At 40.2% G+C, this 22,837-nt stretch overlaps 2 protein-coding genes across 24 annotated transcripts in view; one reads left to right on the forward strand and one right to left on the reverse strand.

Moving 5' to 3' along the window:
* Nucleotides 1-12,576, reverse strand: part of NEK1 (NIMA related kinase 1) — a 228,957-nt gene extending 216,381 nt beyond the window's left edge. For 9 of the 21 annotated variants that reach the window (XR_007405808.1, XM_035716249.2, XM_049101048.1 and 6 more), the window contains exons 1-2: nt 2,233-2,390; nt 1,805-1,928 (exon numbers count right to left, since the gene is read on the reverse strand). The gene's annotated coding sequence lies outside the window, so the exon portion shown is untranslated. Of the gene's footprint in view, nt 1-1,804; nt 1,929-2,232; nt 2,427-3,030; nt 3,051-12,008 lie in introns of those variants that run through there. The other 12 variants (XM_035716246.2, XM_049101045.1, XM_025462840.3 and 9 more) reach the window with 5 other exon arrangements.
* A 150-nt stretch (nt 12,577-12,726) lies between these two features.
* CLCN3 (chloride voltage-gated channel 3) overlaps nt 12,727-22,837 on the forward strand; it is an 88,240-nt gene continuing 78,129 nt past the window's right edge. For all 3 annotated transcript variants that reach the window (XM_025462842.3, XM_025462844.3, XM_049101335.1), the window contains exon 1: nt 12,727-13,253. The gene's annotated coding sequence lies outside the window, so the exon portion shown is untranslated. The remainder of the gene's footprint in view (nt 13,254-22,837) is intronic.

Raw genomic sequence — 22,837 nt, forward strand, 5'->3', positions numbered from 1 at the left:
TAATCTTTTGTTCCTTCTGAATTTTAAGCTATATAAATATATTATTCATTCAAAACAAAACTTAAAAGCAATAAATGCTGACAGAAGAATGCTAGCTAAACCAATTTCTCCAGTTAAAACCCTTCAATAGCTTCCCATTTCCAAAGTTCTAACCCTGACCAAAGTTTTCCTATACAGTGCACTTTTCAACTATGTCAACTATGCTCCACAAAAATATCTTAGCCTCTAGTGTAAACAGACATCTTTCCCCACAGTTAACTAAAAAATGTTTAAGCTACAATAAGCAATGCTTAACACAATAAAATTTGTGTACCAACTATAGAAAGTGCCAGGGTATATGAATGAAAACTGTATCCCCTCCAATCTGAAACCTTAAATCTCCAGTTGTTTCAGCCATTTGATGGACAAATTCTCCTGAAGGGAAACACTGGTAGAGGAATGTCAACAGATTTCAGAAGTGCTTATGGTACTGTCTGCAGCTACAATCCATATACATAGTTTTCCAAATATTAAGTAACATTTTAGATAGTGGGAGATGGACAATTTACCATCTTGGTGAGTCAAGACCCTGACTTCTTTCTTCTTATTCAAAGAAGCAGAAAGCAAAAATGGAATTCCTATTAGACTTTATTCAAAACATTTGTCTTTCTTCTACGTCTGTACAATTAACGGCTTCTGGAAACTACCAACGTGTAAATAACTTATAATCATGAAATGATGTCATATCCACAATTTAGATTAGAAGGGAGAGATTAGGGACGCCTGGGTGGCTCAGTGGTTGAGCGTCTGCCTTCAGCACAGGATGGAATCCCACACCGGGCTCCCTGCATGGAGCCTGCTTCTCCCTCTGCCTGTGTCTGCCTCTCTCTCTCTCTCTCTCTGTCTCCCATGAATAAATTAATAAAAATCTTACAAAAAAAGAAATAGAGGTAGAAAACCATTTTTTTTAAAAAAGGAGAGATTAGAGTAAAATGTACTTGGAATACAATGTCATTGTATTAAAATGACCTCAAAAAGAACTGTGGCCAAGTTCCATAACCCTTACTAAACTCCTAATGCTGACTTTTACTGTATAAAAACCTGTTTTCCCACAAGAGACTCCTTACCTTTCACCTAGAACAAAGAGCAATCTTACATGAAATAGATCTGTGGATTCTCTAATACCAAACAAATCTGAAGTAGAAACAAAGGACTGCTTCTCTGTGTATTTGGCTCCCCTCCATCATCTCTACAATACTGCTGCATCATAAGAAAAAGCTATTAGCATACATTGGATATTACTTTTAATCCTTCAGAAATACTTCTGATGTTACCATGGCAATAAAAAAATGTCTGCTTCTTGGAGCTGGCGCTTAGAGAATAAAAATTAGACCTGCATAAAAAAGTTATGAACTCTGAAAGTAGTAAAACTTTGTACGCCTCCCATACAAATTATGTAAAACTGAAATACATGATTATAAGCTAACCAGTTAATTGCTACTCATTTTTTATTAAACTGTATATGTAATTTAAAATCTAGGACAACATATACGCAAAGTAAGTGACTGCTTATCCATATCAAGATTTTTGTTATTATTTTAATTCCTTTATCACTGTAGCGCATTAACTAATGTCTAAGGACTGCTTCGTAATACATATTGTTCTTCACAGGATTAACATTTTAATGAGACGGAAGCTATTATTTTCTGTGCATTTAAAGCGAGTAACCTGCAGGCTTTACATAAGCAGATCTCAGTCAGGTCTCCTCATTTCCAGTATGATTTCACTATTTTGCATATCACTGCTCCCCACAAGTTTAACTCACCTCAACGACACCGGGCGTTAGTGGGAGTAACGGTAAGGACCAGTAAGCATCAGTCTAGGTGAAGCAGTCTTCCTGAAGCGGTTAGCGAGGCAGAGGCAGCACCCCGGATTCCGAGAATGACATCCTGGAAGAGAAACAGTCTATCTAACCCGCCACAGGCCAGCCGAAGGAGGGCAACGAGACTCCAGACTTTGGCTGACCCCTCAGACTTGACTCCTTCCCGCCTCCGGCAACGCCCCGTGACACAGGTCCACACGCTCGGAGCCAAGAAACTGGTTTCCGAGCCGCTTGGAAACGGCGGGCGGCGGCAGGGGCGGTAGAGGGGGCGGGGGGAGCGCCCGGGTTACCGCCCCTGCAACTTCACAGAGATGGTTGCCAGTGGCCTCAGGGGTGGGGGTGGGGAGATGGCACTGGGACTGGGAGGCTACCTGCCTGCCACGTCCTTTGGCCCCGCCACGCCGGCTCTGGACTCGGGGCTACGCGGGGAACCTCTCAGGACTCCCAGCTGAGGACCCGCACCCTCACGCCCTAAAACCCTAGAGTGAATGCAGTGGAAGGGGGAGCGGCCGGCGCGTCACTGGCGCGGGCGTGTGACGTAAGCGCGCGGAAGCCGGCGCGCATTGGGCGTGGCGTGAAGGCGTGGCACGGAGGGGCAGGACCGAGGGGCGGAGGGGCGGAGCCAATGGGCGGAGGGGCGGGGCCAAGGCGCAGCAGGTGGAACAGGATGCGGGAGACTTAGGAGTTGAAAAGAAGGGAGTAAAGCCGAGAGGAGGGCTGGAGGTCCCTAACGGGCTGATTTTGAATAAAGTATTTTATAAATTGGTCCCACATGTACTACAGAGAGAACAGGATTTTTTTTTAACGTGATGTCTGTTACTTAGGGATACCGCATTTTTAAAAGTAATTTAGTCTTTTTCCAGTACATTTTTGGATGATTAGCAAGAAGGTATTTTTAAGTCTTGAAATTTTTTTAAGACTGTAATGTGGTTTTCTACACATTTACATCCAATGTGTATGTAAATTACTTACCGGTATATTGAAAGATGGCAGGACTTTCAAAGATAGGGACAGGTTTTCTAGTAACAAGGGATTAAGTCTATTGTCCTGAATAGGCCTATGGCTAAGTTGCCTTACCTGGAGTACACCTGAAATACTGGAGAAGCCAAATTTGAAGCTGAAGGAGAATGGTAGCTTGTCTACTGCATAAGTTACACTCTAGGTTGTACCTGTTGTACATGTGATGTATGTAGCCGGGTGGAGAGTCCACAGATTTTGCCAGAGACCTCAAAGGTCAGATTCCGATCATTGCTTCAAAGAAATCTGCTTCCTTCTCTCTCATCCTGTCTCCAAAACGCCAACACCCAAGATCTCTCTGATTTTTCCCAGTTTTTGGGTTAGCCATGCTTTTAATAAATTAAACAAAGAAAGGAAAGGAAAGGAAAAGAAAAGAAAAGAAAAGAAAGAAAAGAAAAGAAAGAAAAGAAAAGAAAAGAAAAGAAAAGAAAAGAAAAGAAAAGAAAAGAAAAAAAACTTTATTACCAGCATAGAAATTGAAAGTTTTTGGCTTCTTTGCCAGAAGATGGCGCTGCAAGTCATCTAACCTGGCAAACTGGAGAAAATCTGCTTTGGTTTATTTCCACTTCAGTCCCCACCCATGCAAAAGACTTGTTTCCCTCATTTTCCCAATTTCTCATCTAGCCTCTTGTGACCCCGCCCACCCCCAGTTAGTAGGAATTTTGGTGTCTGAATGCACAATAACTCTATTTCTACCCACATCCCTTTGTACAGCAAGCAACACAAGAACGTTGCCAACTGTCAATCTAAGTAAATTCTCTTTTGCTGCTTTCATGAAGTATGGCTAGTCAGAGACCTCCTTAGATAATTTTTTAAGCTCCTATCATAAACTGTTGGTGGGGATATGAACTGCTACAGTATTTGTAGAAGGTATGCTAGGAATATGCATATCCTTCTGACTTCTTTTGCCAATTCTGTAAAATAGCACCATCCAACATGGCACTCCTGGGGTGGTAGAATTGCTGGGAGAAGGGAATGGCCTATACAACCTCCACTCACGGGTAATCTCTACCATTTGTTTCTGTGTATCTGCCAGGGTAGGAGCAAGACTAGTGAACGAGCACTTCTAGACCTGGTTGGATGGATAAGCTCTTACTACTGCTAGTTATTCTTTTTTTCCTTTCCCTGAGGGCTTAAAGATTTTGTTGGCTGGTTAGTGGGGAAAGAATAAAGCTAATTTGAGAATTGGTAGAGCTTTTGTTATTAATGTTTCAGCTCAATTCTAATCAAAAGAAAATGATTTCCAGTACAAGAACCTGATTTTATTCACATAACTTTTTTTGCAATCCCTCCATATATTTCCTATATACTGAGGGCTTACTAATTTTTGTGCTGCAAAAGGCACAAAAATGTATTCTGCTCTAAAGCCTCTAGAAGGAGGCTGACCCCTTGATTTGGCCAATGAGATTTGAGTTGGACTTCTAACCTACAAAGTTCTAAGTTAATAAACTGGTGTTGTTTCAAGGCACTAAGCTTGTGGGAATTTGTTGCAATTATATATTAATACAAACTCCTATTCGCTTAAGGTTCCAGGAGCAGAGTAGATCAGGCTGACTGGTAAATTCTTTTTATTGTGTAGGAAAAGCCCACACCTGAATCTGTAAAAACACCTTATTGGGAATTACCTCAGCTCAAGGAAGCTCCTTCTTAATCATCTTCCCTAAAGTACAGGATCTAGTAAGAACCCTAATCAAACAGGATCCCTTCTGTAACACATGCTGAGAAGAAATGAGATCAAGCTAGAAATATTCACATTAGAACAAATAAAGAAAATGTTCAAGGAAACTGGTTGTAGTCCTTACCATGTAAAATACCCAAGTCTGTTGAAGAGGAGATTTAACACCACTAGATTCTTCTAACAAAAATAGCAGAAAAATTACAGAGAAGGTTCTTCCCCAGATGGAATCTATTGTTATATCACCAAAATATATAGCACATTGTCTAGATAGATTGCCCCATGTCTAATGTACTGGTTCTGACTGAATGCTGCTTATTAACTGGGTATGATTTAAGATATGGATGTTTAGGCCCAAACTTGGGAAAATTATAATAATTTCTGAGAGTGGAGTCCAAGCAAGAATATTTTTTTGAGGCTCCCTAGATGGTTCTGATGCAAAGTGAAGGTTGAGAACTGCTGGCAAGATGTCAGAAATCATGCATTTTAAACACATTCTTCTAAAGAAATAAGGTAGTGCACAGTATAAACAATATTACAAAAAAAAAACTAATGTGCAAGTGGACTCATTCTTGTCTATTTACAAAGGATCTTTGGGATAATCCCCCATGTAAGAACTATTACACTACCATAAAAGGATTTAGGATTTATTTTAAAAGGATCATAGAAAGCATATATTATTAATAGCCTGTGACTATTAGTCTACTAATCTCAGAATCTACCAGGCTCAGAATTTCTGTGCTGCTTCCAAAAAGTAGGCTACCTATCTGCAGTGAGAAGAAAACATCTAATGTCTGTAAATGTCTTGTAAAACAGTGTCCCAAATAAAATAATATTGTGCTTAGATATTACCATGGTTCTGTGAATTCTACCTTGATAAAAGTAAGGAGTTATAAGAAGTTTGTCTGCATTGCGAGCACCCCCATCACCATGGTACAATAGCAACCCCATGGCCCAGAACTGTATTGTTTGAGAATATTCAGTTCTGCCCTGGAAAAAAAGAAATAGGATGGACAAAACTCATGTGTTAACAGATAGGGCAGCCTCTGTGGCTTAGCTGTTTAGCGCCACCTTCAGCCAATACTGAGTCCCATGTCAGGCTCCCTGCATGGAGCCTGCTTCTCCCTCTCCCTGTGTCTCTGCCTCTCTCTTTCTCTCTCTCTGTCTCTAATAAATAAATCTTTTAAAAAATAATAAAGTTACTACCCTGTGATATATGGTGGATAGATAAAGTCAGCAGGGCATATACTTGTGAACATAGGTAGAAAAGGCTGGAAAAACCAAGAGATACCCAATATTAATGAAGTACTAAACATACAAGAGGTATCTAACATTCATTAAGCAATATATATTCAGCAATATAAGCAATAACACTCAATATACATGAGACACTCAACATTCGTAGGTCTTTTTTATTTTATTCATAGGTCTTTTTTAAAAATTTTAATTTAAATTTAATTTGCCAACATATAGTACAACACCCAGTGCTTAGCCCATCAATGCCCTCCTCAGTGCCCATCACCCAGTCACTCCATTCCCTACTCTCCTCTCCTTCTGCAACTCTTTGTTTGTTTCCCAGAGTTAGGAGTCTGTCATGGTTTGTTTCCCTCTCTAATTTTTCCCAGTTTATCTTCTTTCCCTTATAATCCCTTTCACTATTTCTTATATTCCACGTATGAGTGAAACCATATGATGATTGTCCTTCTCCAATTGACTTATTTCACTCAGTATAATACCCTCCAGTTGTATCTACATCAAAGCAAATGGTGGGTATTTGTCTCTTCTGATGGCTGAGTAATATTCCATTGTGTGTGTGTACATATGTATGTGTGTAAATATATATATATATATATATACACACACACACATATATCTCACATCTTCTTTATCCATTTATCTGTTGAAGGATATCGTGGCTCCTTCCATAGTTTGGCTATTATGAACATTGCTTCTATGAACATTGGGGTGCAGGTGTCCCAGCAGTTCACTACATCAGTATCTTGGTGGTAAATACACAGTAGTGCAATTGCTGGGTCACAGAGTAGCTCTATTTTTAACTTCTTGAGGAACCTCCACACTGTTTTCCAGAGTGGCTGCACCAGTTTGCTTTCCCACCAACAGTGGAAGAGTGTTCCCCTTTCTCCACATCATCGCCAATATTTGTTGTTTCCTGTCTTGTTAATTTTAGCCATTCTCACTGGTGTGAAGTGGTATCTCACTGTGGTTTTGATTTGTATTTCCCTGATGGCAAGTGATGCGGAGCACTTTTTCATGTGCTTGTTGGCCATATGTAGGTCTTCTTTGGAGAAATATCTGTTCATGTCTTCTGACCATTTCTTGACTGGATTACTTGCTGTTTCAGTGTTGAGTTTGGTAAGTTCTTTTAGATCTTGGATACTAACCTTTTAGCTGATACGTCATTAACATTCACGGGTCTTGGGATGCCTGGGTGGCTCAGTGGTTGAAGTATCCAACTCACTCACGCTCAGGGCGTGAGTGATCCTGGAGTCCTAGGATTGAGTCCCACATAGGGCTCCCTGCATGGAGCCTCCTTCTCCCTCTGCCTGTGTCTCTGCCTCTCTCTCTTTCTCTGTGTCTCTCATGAATAAATAAATAAAATCTTAAAAAAGAAAAAGAAGGGGATCCCTGGGTGGTGCAGCGGTTTGGTGCCCGCCTTTGGCCCAGGGCGCGATTCTGGAGACCCGGGATCGAATCCCACGTCGGGCTCCCAGTGCATGGAGCCTGCTTCTCCCTCTGCCTATGTCTCTGCCTCTCTCTCTCTCTCTGTGACTATCATAAATAAATAATAAAAAAAAATTAAAAAAAGAAAAAGAAAAAGAAACAGAATATTTACTGGTCTTAATTCTGCCACCCAGTGGTGACATTCATACTGCATCCCACATGATCTGTTCCAAGAGTGTAAAAGCTGTACCTGCCCACTAGGTTAATTAGCAAACTAAAGATGTGCCCAGGCACTCTTGTTCCTACTTCTCTTTGATAGTCAGTGTTATTAGCTTACGCATCTTCCGTCTCTGAACCTTTGCTCAAACATCAACTCTAGTCCTAATTACCTCACCATCAACAGGAAGGCTAATATGCCAAAAAGAGAGGACACACGAGCATTGCACAATCAGGTTTCATTTTTTTAAAAAAAGACTTTATTTATTCATGAGAGACACACACAGAGAGAGGCAGAGACACAAGCAGAGGGAGAAGCAGGCTCCAAGAAGGGAGCCCAAAGTGGGACTCGATCCCAGGTCTCCAGGATCAAGCCCTGGGTTAAAGGTGGCACTAAACCGCTGAGCCACCCAGGCTGCCCCACAACCATGTTTCAAATCATTGGTCTTTCTTCTCCATTTGTACCCTATCTTAAGGATGTTAATTTTCTTTTTCCCCCTGCTTTTCATGGTATGTTAGCCTTTCTGTGATCTCTGGGATAGCTTGTCTGGAGTATATTTGGGGGTTATCATTGTATAAAGGTAATTTCCCACAGAACACCAAGCAGGTAATATCTGGATATTAGTGGGAATGTATGTTATAAAGAACTTTAAAACAGTGAATGTATTTTGCCTGATGTCCTATAGTTTTTAACTCTGCACTAAAGAAATACCAGTGTAGACTTTCCTGGCAACAATCCCTAATTTCGGCAGGTCTTAAAATATGTCCTTAGAAGAATTTTTAATTTTTAAGTTTTCCAAATAAGCTCAATTAACAATTTGTGGAGTATTCATTATAATAGAGTGCAGTTCATTTTAATTGTAACAAGCTAAATTTCTTGATCCTACGAAGGTCACCTGAGTGACCCACTGATTACTGTGTATGCTGGGTGACTAGACTCATTGTTCCAGGATTAGATAACAAGAACTTTCGGAGTATTTTGCCTGTTTAAGTGGCATAGCCTGAGATTCAGACTTATGGAAATATGTGTGAAATCCTAGCTACAATTTTATACAAGACCTAGTGATAGGGAAGAGCAAAGGGTGTTTTGATATAAAGTTACACTGAGAGAAACGTGATTTGTGGGTTGGTGCCAGCACTGAATCAGGAAGTGAATATAGTGATTTGAATCTGTGAGATTGTCAGCAGTGGGAACAGATAACTGAGCCAAAAAAGCTGGTGATTATGCCTATTAAAGCATAAAACCCTTTCAGGTGAGGGTAATACAAAGAGGCTTTCCTCTTCTCAAAACAACAAAAAACAAACACAAAACAAATAAAAAAAAAACCCAAACCAACTACTGTATCAGGGAAGAGAGGAGCACTCTTTCATCACTTTTGGCAAGTGGCTGTGCATTTGAGGACAATGACTATCTTCCTTTATTCTTTTTTGAACTGGAATGCCTGCAACTCTAATATCTGTCTCACCATTCTATTTTGGGAGTGTTGGAACCAGATAACTTGGCCCTTTAGTTTCACAGATCCACTGATGAAGAATAGATTAAGAAGCCTCATCTTCATCTGATTTGGAAGAGATTTTGGACTTTGAGTTGATGATATTTAGATTAGGATGAGGCCAATCAGAACTTTGGAAAAGGGTGAATATTTTACTTGTAAATCACCAGGGGCTAGAGGGTAGATTGTGGCAGGCAGAAATCTGGGATGGTGTCAAGCTTCCCATGTGCTGATGTATAATTACCTCTCCTTCAGTGTGGGCCGGACTATGAATATAGGGATTTCACTTCCATTAAAAGGTTATTAATCAATTGGCTTTCAACTAATAAAAAACTAGATGATGGGCAGGCTTGACCTAATTAGGTGACTCCTAAAAAGAAGTCAGAGAGACTCAAGAGAAATTCTGCTGGCTTTGAAGGCAGGTAAGCTGCTATTTTGTGAGAGGGCCATGAAGTTAGGAATTGAGGATAGTCTGTAGGAACTAAGAGCAATCTTGGTTGATAGCTAGTAAGAAAGCAGGGATCTCAGTCCTGTAGCCACAAATATATTCTCCCAGGACCCTGATTATGCAGCTATCAAAAAAGAGTTGAATCTAGAATGTTGATGATATTAATGCTTATAGAATGCTATGTGCTTTGAAGATACAAGATAAATATGTAAGTCAGATATTCATTACTCTCTTGTACTAGAGGGCCCAAGAAGTGTACATAGTCAAAAGCACTGGTGTGTAATACACAGTTTAATAAAAACTTAGTAGGGAGTCAAAGAAGACAGTTTTGTTGCACATCCCATTGTAAAACACTTGATGGCAAATTATTTTCTAACACTTTATTTACTCCATTCCTTCTCTGGGGCAACCTGGCTCGTTTCCTTCCCTTTCCCTTCTCAAAAGGAAAACAAAGTCTTCTTACTTCATACCAAGCAGCTTCACGCTCTTCCCTGAATTCTAGGAACCAGGTGATTCAGATTGAGGGTCTTCTACCCTAAATAGTTATCAAAATGTTTGGCCAAGGGGCACCTGGGTGGCTTAGCTGGGTAATGTCTGCCTTCAGCTTAGGTCATGATCTCAGGGTCCTGGGATGGAGCCCCCTGTCAGGTCTCTGCTCAGCGGGGAGCCACTGCTTCCCCCTGCTTGTGCTGTCAAGTAAATAAATAAAATCTTAAAAAAGTGTATTTGGTCAAGCCAAGGCAGATATCTCTCAACAGGGCTTCTGGTGAATAAATCTTCCTGTATTTTAATATGTATATCTTTGTATGTGCCTAGAAAGTTCCCCAAGATATACTTTAGTATTCTTTTGTGGGCAGTGACACTAAGGTTGGTCAGGTTGTGGAGGACATCAACTTTCAGTTTGTATTTCCTATGTTGTTTCAAAATGTTTAAAGTCATTACTTTAGCTTCTTAACCTTACTGTAACAAAGTAACACAAACTGAGGAGATCAAAACAGCAGAAGCTTATTTTCTCAGTGCTGGAGTCTGGAAGTCTGAAGATTAAGGTGTCCATAAGGTTACACTCTCTCTTCAAGGGCTCCAGGGAAGAATTCTGAAGCTGTTTCTTCCAGCTTCGGTAGCCCCAACTGTTCTTTAGCTTTTGACAGCCTAACTCCAATCTCTGTCTCCATCTTCACATAGCCATACTCCTGTCTGTGTCTCTTCTTATAAAGGCACTAATTACATTGAATTAGCCCATCCTAATTACCTTACCAGATCACATGTAAAGAATATATTTCCAAATGAAGTCATATTTATGGGGTGGGGGAGAATCTTTTGAGGGAACATAGCCTATAATAGCCATTGCTTACTCTTAATTTGAAAAACTAAAAAAAATACTAATGTGCAACATTCTACAAGACAACATTCTTGCTCTCTTTAAAACATCAGTATCATGAAAAATTGGGGTAGGAGCTGAAGATTAAAAGATTTAAGAAACATAAATGCAATGCTTGAAACCTGATTGGATTCTGGTTTGGAAAAAAAGCTGCAAATATGTTTTTAACAACTGGCAAAATTTAAATATGATTAGTTATTAGATATCAGGGACTTACTGCTAATTGTCCTAGTGGTGTTGGGGAAGATGTTACTTTTAGGAGATGCATGTTTAAGTATCTAAGGATAATGTGTAATGTCTGCATCCTACTCTACATGCTTCAGGGGGGAAAATCCTAATGTAGATGAAGCAAAATATTGCAGAATTTTTTAATGTCGGTGACTGATCCTGTCATGTCCATATCAATGTCATTTTCAGCTATTTTAAGTGGAATTTAGACATCACAAACATAAGTTTTTAGTATTTATCATATACTTTAAAGAAATGAAAACCCGCTGAATATGGGCATGCAATGTCCATGATTCAGGTTTTCTGGCTGTTTGGATATTTTTTATTTTTAAATTTTATTTTATTTTTTAAAGATTTATTTATTTAGTTATTCATGATAGAGAGAGAGAGGCAGAGACACAGGAGAGGGAGAAGCAGGCTCCATGCCAGGAGCCCGACGCGGTACTCGATCCCGGGACTCCAGGATCACGCCCTGGGCCAAAGGCAGGCGCTAAACCGCTGAGCCACCCAGGGATCCCCTTATTATTTTTTAAAGATTTTATTTGACACAGAGAGAGAGAGCCAACGCACAAGCAGGGAGAGCAGCAGGCAGAGGGAGGAGAGAGGCAGGCTCCCTGCTAAGCAGAGAGCCCCAACACCTGGGGCGCAAGGTGGGACTATCCCAGGACCCTGAGATCATGACCTCAGTCCAATGCAGAGGCTTAATCCACTGAGCCACCCAGGTGCCCCACGGATATTTTCAAAACAACCTTGGGGGAAAAACTACTTACAAAGCTCTCCAACCATCCAGTTACCTACGGTAAAACACAAACTCTTCGGCATAACCGCTGACTTCTGCATCAGCATCTCGACTCACTATCCCCAGGCTACATCGTGCATATTATATCCAAGTAACGCCAGGATAACATAGAACTAACTTTCCATTTCCTCCTCCCTTGCTTGCCGTTCCTACCAGGTTGTTTGCTCCTCCCTCTGCCCCAACTTTTCCCAAATTGCAGATCAGACGTCACCTCCTCCGGGAAGGCTTCTTCTCACACTGCTGTCCCAGGGGAGGGCTCAGGACTGCACCGCAACGTAAACCCCTATGAGCTCGGGGGTCGGGTTCACGAATGCTGGCCGGCACACATTAATTTAATGAAGGTGAATACATTCAAGTCCACCGTGTAAAATCCTCGAATGGCACATTTTCCCCAATAGCTGATTTCCAAGCATCATTTTTGAGCTGGGTTAAACTGGGTCATCAGCTTCGTCTACAGGTGTGTCGGGCTCAGGACCCTCAACCACACGGAGAGCGCGTTGAGCCCGCTGCACCCCCGCCGGCCGCCCGCACGCAGGCGAAACCCGGCGCCCGAGGCCACTTCTCTCCGTCTGTTTCGGGACCACAGCTGGCGGTGATTTTCCGCGCGGCTCCGGTCTCTCCCGCCGGCGTGGAGCGGGGAGCTCCGGGAGATGCCGGGAACTGCCTTCCGAGAACGTTCCCCGAGGCGGCCGCCTCCCGCCCCTCCGAGAGGTCACCGGCGGGGCCACCCGCGAAGCGTGAGCGACGAGAGCCGGCTGCGGGAGAAGGTCTGGCGCCCCGGGCCGCCCCGCAGGGCGCACACCCCGCCCGGCCCCTCCCCTCCCCCCGCCGCCGCAGCCCCGCCCACCGCCTCACTCCACCCAATCGGCGCGGCCGGCGGAGGACGGCCTCGGCGGCCCGACGCCGAGCGGCCGTTCACGTCGGCGCGCTGACGTTACGCGCAGACGCACCTGTCGGGCTCCCCTTACGCGGCTCGGGGCCGGGCTGGTCCGGAGCCCACAGCCCCTTTTCCCAGCCCCAGTCCGTCCGCGGCCGGGAATTGGGTTGCGTAATGAGGCCGGAGGGTGTGCTGGGCTGAAAGGCATAGTCTTTTTCGTTTCCGAGTCGGAGCACGGGTTCAGTTTGAGTCTCTTAAGAGGGAAGTGAGGTTGGAGATTTTTATTTTTTAATGTGGGGTGGAAGCAGTTGACTCTAGGGCCCTCCGAAGGAAGCGGATTGAACTTAATGCTGCTCCCGTGTTGGGAGGAGGACAAAAAAGGTCCCGCCTGGCAAAATTTCCGTAACTTCATCAGTAGAAAATCCAAGGTACCGTTTAAACTGCAGTAGTGTCCGTGGAGTCCAGCCGTCTCCAGGTGGAGCTCCCAGGGTAGCTAGGTTTTTAGGTTTGGAACAGATGCAGAATCCAAAGGCAGCGCAAAAAACAGCCACGGATTTTGCTATGCCTCTGAGCTGCAAGGTGAGTGACCTGGCACGTTCACGGGTTTGGGTCAGCTGTGATGCCAGGGCTCTCGTCTTGGTTCATCTTAGAACAGGCAGCCTAAATGATCAGGCGTATACGTATCCTCGACATTCCTGAAGATTTCTCCTGTTTCCTTTAGGAACTGCAGAAGGGCCTTTGAATACCGTGGAAGTAGGTTCCAGGAAAGATTAATATTGAACTCAAGATAGTGGGTTTTAACTTGCGGTAAAATTGCCCAAAATTTAAAGTTATTATTCAGTTTTTCTATCTTTAGCCTGAATTTATGTGTATATCAAGACCTAGTTCGTGTAGATATAAAACATTTGTTTTGATCATAAACCTGGATCAGAAACTACCTTAGAATCTCAAGTTTTAGTTTTGCATATAATAGGCTTTATTTGTATATTATTTAAAACTGGAGCACAGGAAGATTATACCTTATATGTGTATAAGATTTCTGAGATTTCTTCTTTCTTTTGGAGGAAAAAAAAAAAAAAACCTTGTTTTTAAGAATTGAATCTTTTTTTTTCTTGTAATTTGAAAGTTCAGTTCTGCAAACCGTAAACTTTTTTGAGCCATACAATTTACTTACTGCAGCATCATTGTGGCTTTGTCATTGATTATTGAATCTTTCCAGAAATGCTTTACCTTTAATTTCTGAACAGTTTAATTTATAAGATTCTTTTTTTTTTTAAATAAGATTCTTTTCTTGATGAGGTTAGTATGGAAATAATTTAACTGATGTTAAAATTAGTGAATTTTATGTGCCTTTGTGAATCACTAGAGAATATGATCTGTGTAGCTCAAGAGTACATATAAGAATGTGAATGTATAGTTGATTTTCATCATAAAAGTTAATTTTCATCTTTCACCAATCCTGCTGATTGTCGTTACATAGTGTGGCTTAAAAATCGGAAGTGTGACCTACAGATGTTTTCTCAAATTGAGTGTTTTTATGACCTCTGGTTGATAGGAACAGCCACTATTGGCACAATCCAAGGCATCTCCCTCCCACACCCTGACTCCCACACTTTTCAAAGACTGATTCTTTGCTTGGAAAATGGGTGACATTATTTTAAGTCAATTTAAATGTATAGTACTTATAGCTTGGAAATTGTGTTTTAAGCATGTGTTTTCAGTCATACATAGCTCATTAAGAATGTAAAATCCAACTTGGGAAGGGGTATATACAGTTCAGGGGAACAGATTTGCTGAGGTTGTAGTTTTATATTAATAAATTGGTTATTTTCCAGGTGGTGTCGATGATAGGCTTTCCATTTCCTGTCCTGTGACATGTTGGTAATAATTTTCAGACCACTCAGGAAGTCAGATTTGATCTCTGTGGTGGGTCACATACCAAAGCAGTATCCTGTGGCATTTGGCCACTCTCACTGCTTTGTAGAACTTTCATCTGAGTTTCTAGTCAAACTTGTCAGCAGTGATCTAAACCATATGATAAGTGTTAATATTTATTGAGCAATTTTTTTAATTGAGCGAATTCTGTGTTTTAGGATCATTCCTAAGTGTGTTTTGTGGATTGTCTCAACTACCACACCAACCCCAGGAAATATTTTGTTTTCCTGTCATACAGTGGAAATGTGGAAACTGAGGCATAGAGGATTTAGTTAACTTGCCCAAGGTCTCAGTAAGTGTCACAACTGGTAGTGTGATTTTAGAGCTCTTGCTCTCAATGGCTGCATTGTATTTCACATAAGGCTAGGCAAAATGCTAGAAGAAAACTTAGGATGAGAGATACGGCACCATCAGTTCGTTTATTTTTCAGTTATGAAAGTTATATAAAGTTACAGAAACTCTGGAAAATAATTTTTGAAACCTTCGTTCTAAAATAATACTCTTTTTGTGTGTGTTTTCTGATGCGCACATTCACATGTATATATAACGTGGCTATGGCTCATTTTGATTTTTAAAGATGACTGTTTTTCAGTTAGGTATAAAATGTAGGATCAAACCTGTGCAGGGAAACTGCCCATTTTGCACAGCTGGAAATACAGAGAGATTTTATCTGCAACTTTGGAACCAGTTAACTAAATATATTTCTTGCTCTTTTGAGAAGTAGTTAAACCGCTGAGCCACCCAGGGATCTTTTGAGAAGTAAACAGTCTTGTAAAGTCAAGAAGATTATTTTGTTTTCAAAGTGTAAGTCTTCCACATCATCTTTTTTTGTGGGATTATTGTTTACCTTTCTTTTGTCTTATAGTCTAAGCCTTATATTTATGTTTTTACTTTTAAAATTATCTACTATTTAACTTATGGGTGGCTCTAAAATTTTTTTTGAATCTAAGAAACTTTCTTCAGAGAAGATATTTCCTTCTTTTAGAGGGTTATTCATTTAATACTTTAAAAAAAAAGATTTTATTTATTCATGACAGACACAGAGAGAGGCAGAGACACAGGCAGAGGGAGAAGAAGCCCCCCTGCGGGGAGCCCGACACAAGACTCATCCCGGGTCCCCAGGATCACACTCCTGGCCGAGGGCGGCGCTAAACCACTGGGCCACCAGGGCTGCCCATTTAATACTTTTTTTTGAAGAAAAATGTCAGCACAGCAATTTGTACATGCAGCTAACTTAATAATAGAGATAAAATATCAAGTAATACTGCTTTTGGGAGAAATCAGTTTCATTATGGTCATATCTTGTATGTGGTGACAATTTGTACAGAATAAATTCTTCCTTGCTACTGTGATATTCTGACCTCAGTCTCATGATGTTGTAGGGGGCAGAGGGCTCATTCTTTGGTAAAATACATTTGAAAAGCTTTTCATAACTTTAATTCATGAAATTAGTGTTTACTACAGGTTTTCTCGAGAGCTTTTCCAATGCTGTAGCCTTTACAATTCTAGAATGGGGTATGCTCTATTACCCAAGCATATTTGACCATGAAACTTTTTACTGGACTTGTATTTTGTGCACATACTCATCTTCAAATATTTTTGTTGCCTTCTTGGCTCCAAAACTTGTTTCATGTCGGTAGTCTTGCTTCAGTTAATTTCTCTGATCTCTGCCCCATAAAATCCCACTTACCTTTTAAGGTCGAACTCTGGTGTGTCTCTCTTCCAGAGAAGGCTTCTCACCATCAGTCACCCTGGGATGAGAACTCTTTTTTTCTGAGCTCTTAGAACACTACTGGTGTGTTCTGTGACATTTCTGACGTATTGCTTTTTAGTGTGGCTGTACATTACCCTATAGGAAAGTATTACATCTCTTTTGAGGACAGTAATGAAGTTTATGCTGAACTTTACTGAAAGCTATAAGGCCTATGCATATATGATGCCATTAATTGGTAAAACTTGTGTGTAGGGGCATCTGGCTGGCTCAGTCAGTAGAGCATGCAATGACTCCTGCACTCAGGGCTGTGAGTTTGAGCCCTGCATTGGGTGTAAAGATTACTTGAAAAAATAAAGCTTTAAAAAATAAAAATTGTGTTTATATTTTTTACAGTTTCTAATACATTAGTAGCTATTCTGTAAACATAAGTTAATGAATGAGTGGTTATATTGAAATTCAGTGTCATGTTTTGATTGTTAATCAGTACTTAGCAATACTGTTAGAATATTTATGTGAGATGCTAAAAGTATTAATATGAAAAATGCTCCTTACAAAAGGCTAGCTTGGTCATCATTTTACTTTTCTGCCATCACTGCTCATGAAACTTTTGTCCATCTTTCTAGTTGCTAATATTTGGGATTTTTCTGTTTTCACTGAGATTATGCCTTTTTTTCTATTTAGCTTACTAGCCAGCCAGATAGCTGACTGATACACCTTTGAAACTTAGCCATGGTCCTTAGCCTTACCTCTTTTTTTAAAAAAATTATTCATTCATGAGAGACACAGAGAGAGGCAGAGACATAGAAAGAGGGAGAAGCAGGCTCCATGAAGAGAGCCCGATGCAGGACTCGATCCCGGGACTCCAGGATCACGCCCTGAGTCGAAGGCAGATGCTCAATTGCTGAGCCACCCAGGTGTCCTCCTACCTACTCTTCTTTATGAAAGAGGCAAAACTTTGTTGGGAGCTATGGAAAATTGGTGTACCTACAGGCTATGTGAGTCGCTTAGCCACAGATTCACAAGGTGTTCCTCTTTCTGCTTCCTACCTCCCAGTTCTGGTGTTTGGGTGCTGGATTGGTGTACTGAATGAAGGTAACCATTCCTTTCATCGTAGTCTGGCCCAATAGGAAAAAATCCTGGATGTGTAATTCTGTAGTTGGAAAGAACACTCTGATCTTAAGTCCCATAAGATGTAGGAGACTGAAATTTGTTTCTTCCAACTGTTTTGAATCAATTTAGTCAAGTCAGAAACCTAGCAGATATTTTAGATTTCTTCTTCATTGTTCCTCACAGTTTATTAGTTACCATGTCTTCTTAAATGCTTCTCAAAATTCATTTTACTCCATATTTTGATCTCTTAGGTTAATTATGCCTTCGGTATCTCATATTTAGGATTGTTCAAGGTTCTGCTGGAATTACGATCACCTAACTCCCCTTTCAGTCTCTTGCTCTTCTGTGTTCCATACTGCTGCTACTGTTGGCCTGTTAAAATTCATATTTGGCCATGTGGTTGGTCTTAAAAACTCTTAATGATTTCTTCAATGTATAAATGAGTGAATAAGTTCCTTAGCATAATGGATCAGCTCCTAACTTTCTGATCTGGCCTGTGCCCACCTCTCCAGATACTCTCCAGTTCCTTATCTCTTAATTAAGCTGCCCAAGCAGGTTTTGTTATTATGTTGCTATGTTTTTGCATGTACTTTTTTTGGTCTATATTGACTTTTCACCTCAGAGTTAGCCCAGTTCACTCATCCTAATCCTTCAATACTCAGCTTAAACATTCCCTTTATTAAATGTTCACAGACTTTTCTAGCTGGCATGCTTATTCCTTTTCATTGTTATCAAATACCTGTGTATACCTCTCCTGTGATAAACTTCTATCATACTGTGGTTATTTGTATGTCTTTTACCTTCACTGCTTTGATAATAGGGACCGTATTTTACTTATTATCACAGTACCTGGCTTTATGCCTGGTACATGATGGGGACTGAGGAAATGGTTGTCAAATAAATTAATAAGGGATTCCAAAAACTCATTTTGGCTATGAGATTATGATACTGTAAGCTGAGATAGGGAGTGTAGGAGGACAAGCAAATTTGGGGCAAATATTGATTCAGCTTCTGTCTTGTTGAATTCGAGCTTGCATATAGCATGTGAGTAGTGATGGGCCATTCGTTTGTAATGCATTTGTTATTTATTCATAGTAGAAATAAAAATTGACCCTGCAAGATTTTGTAGATGTAGATAAGATTATAAAATTTATATGGCAAGGCAAAGACACTAGAATAGGTAAAGCAATTTTGAAAAATGAGAGTAAAGTGTGACAATTTTTTTTTTAAAGATTTTATATATTTGTTCATGAGAGACACAGAGAGAGGCAGAGATATAGGTAGAGGGAGAAGCAGGTTTCATGCAGGGAGCCCGATGTGGGACTTGATCCCGGGAGTCCGGGATCACGCCCTGAGCCAAAGGCAGGTGTTCAACCACTGAGCCACCCAGGCATCCCTAAAGTGTGACAAATTTATCCAATTTCAAGGCTTATTTCATAGCTAGAGTAATCAAGACTGCATGGTATTACTGTAGGTATAGACAAATCAGTGGAACAGAACATAGAACTCTCAACTATACACACACAAATATGCCCAATTAATTTTTGACAAAGGCCAAAAAAAAAAAAAACAAGTACAAAAACAAGCAAATCAGTGAGAGAAAGATACCCTTTTTCTGCTATGGTGCTGGAACAATTGGGCATCCACATATTAAAAAAAAAAAAAAAAAAGACTTCAACCTGTATCTTTTTTTTTTTTAAGATTTTATTTATTTATTTATTTATTGATTGATTGATTGATTGATTGATTGATTTATTCAAGAGAGACACAGAGAGAGGCAGAGACCTAGGCAGAGGGAGAAACAGGCTCCATGCAAGAAGCTTGATTTGGGATTCGATCCCGGGACTCAGGATCACGCCCTGAGCCAAAGGCAGACACTCAACTGCTGAGCCAACCAGGCGTCCCTGGGAAGTAGATTTTTTAGATGACAAAGCATAATCCATAAAGGAAAAGTTGATAAATTGAACTTCATCAAAATTAAATATTTTTGTTCCATGATGGACCCTATCAAAAAGAGGAAAGTCAGGGGTATCTGGCTGGTTCAGTTGGGGGAGCATGAAACTCTTGATCACGAGATTGTGAGTTTGAGCCCCATGTTGGGTATAAAGATTACTTTAAAAAAAAAAAACTACAGAGTGGGAAAAAATATTTGCAAACAACATATCTGACAAAGGACTAGCATCTAGAATATGTATTCTAAAGTATAAAACTTAGCAGTAAAAAAGCTATCCAGTTAGAAAATGGGCAAAATATATGAATAGTCATTTCACTGAAGAGGATAGGCAGATAGCAATAAGCACATAAAAAGATGTTCAACATGATTAGCCATTAGGGAAATGCAAATGAAAATTACAATGAGCTATCACTACACACCTATCAGAATGACTAAAATAAAAAATGCTGATGAGGTGACTGGATGGGTCAGTCAGATAAGCGTCTTTCTTGGGGTCAGGTCATGATCCCAGGATACTAGGATCAAGCCCTGAGTTGAACTCCCTGTTCAGTGGGGAGTCTTTCTCTTTCTCCCTTTGCTCTCTCCACCCCACCTCATGCTGCCTCTTGCACATTCTCTCTCTCTCTTTCTCAAATATTTTTTAAATATTTAAATATTAACAGGAAGTACTGGTATGTGAAGAGACTGGATCACTAATATATTTATTGTTAGTAGGAATGTAAAACTGGCAGTTCCTTAAAAAACTAAACATACCATATGACCCAGTTATTGCACTCTTCGACCTTTTTTTTTTTTTTTTTTAAGATTTTATTTATTAGAGATAGAGAGAGAGAGGCAGAGACACAGGCAGAGGGAGAAGCAGGCTCCATGCAGGGAGCCCGACGTGGGACTCGATCCTGGGTCTCCAGGATCCCGCCCTGGACCAAAGGCGGTGCCAAACCGCTAAGCCACCCGGGCTGCCCAGCACTCTTCGACTTCTGTCTCAGAGAAATGAAGACTTAAGTTCACACAAAAGCCTGTGGGCATGCAGCGTGATTCATAATACCCAAAACCTAGAAAAGAGCCATATATTCTTCATTGGGTGAATGGTTAAACCATGGTACATCCAGACCGTGAACTATTACTCGACAATATAAAGGGAAGAACTATTGATACATACAATAACATGAGCAAACATCCAGAGAATTATGCAGAGTGCAAAGAGCTCATCCCAAAAAGTAACATACTGTATGATTCCATTTATATAACATACTCGAAATGGCAAAATTCTAAGAATAGAAAATAGATTATGAGTTGCCAGGGGTTAAAGAGAGGGTGGTGGTGGGGCTGGAAGAAATAGGTGTGGCTATAAAAGGGTAACATGAGGGATTATTGTGGTGATAGACATGTTCTGTATATTGACTGTACTATCTGTGTCAGTATTTGGATTATGATATTGTTCTGTAGTTTTGCAGAATATCACCATTGGTGGAAACTGAGTAAACTGAGTAACTGGTACACAGGATATCTGTATGATGTACTATAACTGCGTGTGAAATCCTAATTACTTCTAAAAGTTGAATAAAAATATTGAACACCTAATATGTGCCAGGTAATGTGCTAATGACCATCAAATATGCAATATTGAACAAAAATTGACACTGTGCCAGATCTTGTGATACACATCATAGTTGGGAAGACGTTAATTAAGTAAATGCATAAATAAGTGTAGTGTTACAACTGTAGTGAGTGATACAAGGAAAGATCTAAGAACTAACAATGAAAATTTGACCTAGTCAGGAGAGATTTGCCCAGGTAATGAGTAGGTCAGAGAGGCTTTCTTTACTAGTTCCATGACTTTGGGCAAGTTATTTAAACTCTGCGCCTCAGTTTCCTCATCTGTTAAATGCATATGGTAGTAGTATGTAAGCTTTAGGATTGTGATTGTATTTAATCCATCTATAAACGAGTTAATTTGTGTCAAAGTTGATGATATCAAACATATAGTAAACTCTGTTAAAGCATTTGTTAAATAAATAGACAATTCATGTGAGAGCTGAAGAATATGAAGGAAGTTAGTTGGATGGAAAGGAGAGGGTATGTTCCACGCTGAGAAACTATGAGACAGGAAACAGCCTTATAGGACTGAGAGGAAGACCAGTGAGTCTAGAGTACTGCAAGTACACACTTCAAAGCTAAGCAGAGGGCTAGGCTGCAGAGGGTCTTGCCTGTTAAGGTAAGTGAGACGTGATTAGGACCTTAATCCATGGAGTGGGGAGAGATTGCTGATGAGGCTTTCTTTTAAAAGACGGTGCTGGCTGCAGTATGAAGATCAGATTAGATAGAGGGTGTCAAGTTGATTGTATATAGATCATTTAGGAATTTATTGCAGTAGCCTAGGCTTTATCCCTGGAGATTTTCATAGGTTATTTCTAATAAATAACCTTTGCAGGCTACTGTGTGTTTAATGTTTTGAAATGATTTCAAATATATTTTTGACAATTGAAAAGATGACTAGTATTTTCATTTTTTTAATATGCAGAATATCAGCTGCCATATTATGGTTTAAATAGCCTTTTGTGAACAAGCCTGGGAATAGAATTTAGAATTTAAAAAGATTTATCACTGGCATCTAGAGTTCTTCTGTGCATTTCCTTTATGCTCCCATAGAATTTTGAATATTGTGTAGCAGTGCTGTTCAGTGCAGTGTTTTTGCTGCACCTGTGAGCCACATGTAATTTAAAATTTTGTAGCCATGGGATCCCTGGGTGGCGCAGCGGTTTGGCGCCTGCCTTTGGCCCAGGGCGCGATCCTGGAGACCCGGGATCGAATCCCACATCGGGCTCCCTGTGCATGGAGCCTGCTTCTCCCTCTGCCTGTGTCTCTGCCTATCTCTCTCTCTCTCTCTCTCTCTCTGTGACTATCATGAATAAATAAATTAAAAAAAAAAAAAAAAGAAAAAAAAAAAATAAAATAAAATAAAATTTTGTAGCCATATTAAAAAGATAAAAAGAAAACATTAATTTACTTAATATATCTAAAATATTATTTCAACATAGAATCAACATAAAATTATTAGAATATTTGACTTTTTTTTTTTTTTTTTTTTTGTATTGAGCCTTAGGAAATCTGATAGGTATTTTACCTTTGAGCACATCTAAATTTGGACTGGCCATGTTCCAAGGCTAGTGAGAGTGATCGGTGTACAGCCCTATAGGTTCCTAGGTTAATAAGAAAAATATAGTTTTTAAATTATCAAATTTATAGAAATAATAACCCATGCAGGCCTGAGTTTAATAAACTTTTGAAACAGAATTGGTTGCTCTTGTTATAAAGATGTCAAGTCTAGATGTCTCAGAGGTATTGGTGAAATTAATTTTTTTTTAAGTTTTTTTGTTTTTTATTTATTTATGATAGTCACACAGAGAGAGAGAGAGAGAGGCAGAGACATAGGCAGAGGGAGAAGCAGGC

This window comes from Canis lupus, chromosome 25, assembly GCF_003254725.2.
Source record: "Canis lupus dingo isolate Sandy chromosome 25, ASM325472v2, whole genome shotgun sequence".
Taxonomy (NCBI): Eukaryota; Metazoa; Chordata; class Mammalia; order Carnivora; family Canidae; genus Canis; species Canis lupus.